Below are 5000 nucleotides of genomic sequence, written 5' to 3' on the forward strand. Positions count from 1 at the left end.
TTTTGTGTTTTTTTTTTTTTTTTGTGTGTGTGGTTTTTTTATATTTTGTGTGGTGTGTGTGTGTGTGTGTGTGAGTATATATATATATATATAATAATTATAATATTTGTGTGTGGTGTGTGGGGTGGGTGGTGGTGTGTGTGTGTGTGTGTGTGGTGTAGTGGTGGTATAATACACCACACATACACTTTACATATATATTTATATATATATATATATATATATATTATATATATATAATATATATATGTATATAATATGTAAATATATATATATTTTAATTAAAATTATAATTTATATATTTTAATTATATATATATGTGTGTGTGTTGGTAGTAGTTGCATGGGGAGGAACTACTCCACCCCCCTAGTACATGGGGGTGAAAAAGGAAGTGGGTTTAATAAACCGGGAAACCGCAATCGATTTACGAACCCAATGCCCGTAACCGCAATGAAAAAGTAATCAATGCCCGAAACCCGGGAATATTAATCATGTTAATGATGTTAGATGCACCCCAGATCCCTTACGGCGTTCATGGGCATCATAGCAGAACGTAGGCATAATTAAAGTGATTATATAACAATGATCGAACGGAAATCTTTAACCGACTTAATGATATCTGTCCCTCCCCCCCTCTCCCAATACAGGCGATGGACAGAACGCTCCCCTTACGCACACAACAGGTTAATGACCGGGGAAAAGTGATAAACGAAATCAATGACGTAACCAGAATCATTACAAGACCGAAAAACCAAAATCATTAGCACACACCTGGAGGACTCCCCTCCCTTCTCCGAAACCATATCCCAGGTACCACAGAGATCCTCCCCCCCCCCTTTTACCCAAACCCACCACCCCCACCCTTTCCTTTTCCCCCCCCCCACCCCCCCCCCGCAAATTCATCATGTTAAACTTTACCTGATCGTAATTAAACCCAGTTACACACACGAGTATCCCCCTCCTAAGAAGAGGCAATCTAACCCAACCATGCCGGGTGTCACAGATGACCCTCCTCCCCCCACACCCCCCCCCCCGCAATATTCATCGTGTTTAAAATTTGTCCCGGATCGGAATTGCCCCGTTACAGACGAGGATCACCCCTCCTAAGAATGGGGGCAATCAAAATCCAACCTGATGCCAGGGTCACAGATGACCCTCCTCCTCCCCACACCCCCCCCGCAATTTTCTTTGTGTTTGAACTTGTCCCCCGGGATGAGAATTGACCCTGTTACGACGAGTACCCCCCCTCCTAAGAATGAGACAACATAACCAACCCAATGCCGGGTGTCACATTTTGCCCCACCACCACCACCCTCTTCCTTACCCCCCCACCCCCCCCCGCAATATTCTACTTGTTTAAACTTGTCCCGGATCAGAACTGACCTGTTACAGACGAATGATCATCCCTCCTAATTAATCATAATCCATAAAGTCCCCTAATGGGGTCAATTTACACACCCCAAAAGGGGTTTCCTTCACCCTCCCCTCCCCTCTCCAAACCAACCCTCCTTCCTTCCCTACCCCCCTCCCCCCACATTCCTCCATACCCAAAGCAATAATATAAAAAAAAGAAGCAACAAACAAATCACAAGTCCTATTTAAAGGAGAAAATACAGCCCTGCACGAAGTGCGAGTGACCCCCCTCCTAATGAAGATGAAAATCATAACCACCAATCCCAGGTGTCCTGATGACCCACTCCCTCATCCCCCCTCCTCCTCCCCCACCGCCCCCCAATATTCATCGTGTTTGAACTTGTACCCGGATGGGAAAATTGACCCTGTTACAGACGAGGGACACCCCTCCTAATGAATGAAACTGTCAAATCAATAACCCTAACGTCTCCCCCGTCCCCCGCCCCTCAGGTCGGTCACACAACAGGTCGCTAATGACCAATAATTCCCGTTCCGTCCCTCGCCGCGAAAAGGGATAAGAAACAATTAATAAAAAAGGATTTAAAACTCGTTGTAAAATATTACTTTTTTTTCCCATTTCCACACACAATTTTTACGTCAACCCCGTATATGTGAAAGCGATGGGAAAGGAGAAGAACTCGTGTTGACAATTGTCTCTAAGTCCCCACCACCCCTCCTCCCCTCCCCAAAGCATACTGTTTTTCTAAGAGAAAATTTTTGGTTTTCTATTCTGGTTTGCTAACGATTTCTCAATTGGTGAATGATGAGAAATTTTGGATAGATCATTTTCAGGGTGCAGCTTTTGGATTTTTTGTAGGGATGTATTCACGACCACTATGTAGGATAAGTTAAGCTGTCTGGAAGATAATTCTTTTTCCGATCGTTCCCCCTCTTAAAGGGACAGTCTGCCACCAGTGGTTTACGGAACTAACCCGTTTCTTCATGCGGGATATCTCGGGGGCGAGATTATTATTTGTAGTGAGGGGATTTCTCCATGAATATGTTTTTCTCTTCCTGGGTATTGTCACCACAGTTCACTCCCCAAACGACAAAAACGGGGTTTTAAATCCTTTGGGCGGCATATTTCCATGCGGAAAACTATGATTTTTGTTGGGGGGGGGTGGGAGCATTTGGGCCTCATTTTTTAACGTGTTATATAGCCGTTTTTCATCCAAAAGACATTTTCATAATAAAAATATAGTTTATTGAAAAGATCAGGGAAATTTTTGTTGTTTTTATTATGCCCCAAAGCCCCACAAAACATAGCCTAAGAGGCGATAACACAAATAACAGGCTTAAATTATCTGTGTAAATGTAAATGCATAACAATTTTTCATCCCTTTTGCCTTTTCAATTATAAACTAAAAGGTTTTTTACCTAATAGATTGAAATGACGCGGTTTTTATTCATTTAGAGAGCTTTAATGGGGTTTTCAAGTATCACCCCAGGTCAAAGGGGGGTTCCCCTCGTATTTACGCCTGAACCCCCTAATTATTAAAACTAGCGTCACTACTTGCCCATATGTATAACTATGTTTAAAATTGTAACGACTTGAAAAAGGGGCGTTTTTAAAGAGAATGATCCCCCTCAAAACCCAAATAACAAAAAACCCGCGCAAGGAAAGAACCGCAGGAGGGATAAAGTCAGGCCAGGTAAGACCAAATTCAAGGTGTTGACCGAAAACAGGTGACCCTTTCCTTTCCCCTTCCTACCCCCCCTGCCCACATTCCTCATCCCCCTTTACAACCCAATAATAGTAAGAAAAAGAAGCAAAAAAACAGCAACAAGTCCTTTTAAGGAGATAATACACCCTTCACTGAAGTTTTACAGTGAGTGATCATACCTATAGCTAATGAGCGGACACGATAAAATATGGTAGCCGAGCCGGGGTTTTCACTGATGACCCCACCCCCATCACACCCCTCCCCCCCCTCCCCCCCCTCCCCCATATGCCTTTATTTGACTCTCAACTTACACAAACACAGTCCCAAGAGGGGAAAACACAAAAAAACAGGCTTAAATTTCTGTGTAAATTTAAAGCGATAACAATATTTTTACTTTGCACGTTTCATACTTATAAAAAATAAAGGTTAATTTCCCAATAGACTGAAAAGATGTGGTCTGATTCTATTTAGAGAGCCTAAAAGTGTTTTTAAGGGATTTTACCCAGGTCAAAGACGGGTTTCCCCCCCATATTTTCCCCTGAACACCCAATTATCTGCCAACTAGCGTCACCCCCTGCCACGTGTTGGACCAGTTATGTTTTTCTAATTAACCTCAAGGGAAATGCGATATTTTCCCAAAATGTTCCTGCCGCATTTTTCCGTCTTACAACCTACAAGCAACTTAGGAAATTATTTAGTTTTTATTTAAGACCCATATGTATAAACTATATACAGACGAGGTATCCTTTTTAAGGGGAAATTTCATAACAAACATCCTCCGTTTTATGATGATTCGACAGAAAGGGACAGCTCTTCAGCAATTACTCCCCCTCCCCGAAATTGTCTATAGTACCTGGCCCCGTATATAGGAAAAAAAAGAACGATGCAACGGTAAAACCCCGGCGGTTTTCTTTTCCCGGGGGTCAGTAGCGTTGGGAAGGGCGCGTGCGGGAAATAGGGGTTACAATTCCCCCGTCTAACTGCGGGGCGTTTTTTCTTAACATATCGTGTCTGAATAGGGGACCCACGTAGGGGGTGTAATATGCGAACAATTTTAAAAGCATTATATCATGAAGGGAAACAAATTATATTATTTTACCTCCTCCTCCCCGTCCCCCGTTAAACTGATGCTGTTTTACCGCGAGGAAGTAAAATTTTTGATATAATAATAAAGTAGTTCTAAAAATGACTTCACACGACATAAATATGCAGGGGCAGGGTTTTGGGTTAGAATTAGTGATGCTTATAGCCATATCAAGTTGGAAGTTCCTTCGAAGAAAAATGGTAGTTTAAAAAAAAATAAATAACTCGTATGACTGCAATACACAAAAACTCTGGGAAAATTACAAACTGTGTCGCGATATTTTTAGAATCGAATTGCAAGAATGCCAACTTTTGTAATTCTAATTCATTCAAGTCTTATTTTTCTGTTTTCACCATTTTTTTTTCCTATACGCGAAAAATATACGAGATAGAGGAGAAACTTGCTGTCTTTCGGAAACGCCATCTCCCTCGGTTACTGAAATATCCTCTTTTGGGAAAGGGGCATTTAGATTTGACAGAAGTTATAAATACTAAAAACCCCATCTGAGTCATTTCATGCTTATATTTTATCAAATTTCTCTAATGAAAATATGCTTACCTATAGTACAATATTTTTAATACTATTTTTTATAAAATTTCCCTATTACCTTGCTATATAAGGTGAAAAAAAAATAAAATACCCAAAAATGTTAAATACTTTGTCTCAGAAATATGTTTATGATTTAATTAAAAATTTTCTGCCCCGCCTACGCCAAAAGGGCCCTTATCGGCGATTGCCCTGCGGGGGGAAAATTTTAAATTAGAAATATTTAAAAATCTTCAGGAAATAAAACCCTTACATGTAAACATAAATAAATAAAAAATAAATATATGAAAATC

The sequence above is a fragment of the Penaeus monodon genome, chromosome 42, assembly GCF_015228065.2.
Source record: "Penaeus monodon isolate SGIC_2016 chromosome 42, NSTDA_Pmon_1, whole genome shotgun sequence".
NCBI classification, from domain to species: domain Eukaryota; kingdom Metazoa; phylum Arthropoda; class Malacostraca; order Decapoda; family Penaeidae; genus Penaeus; species Penaeus monodon.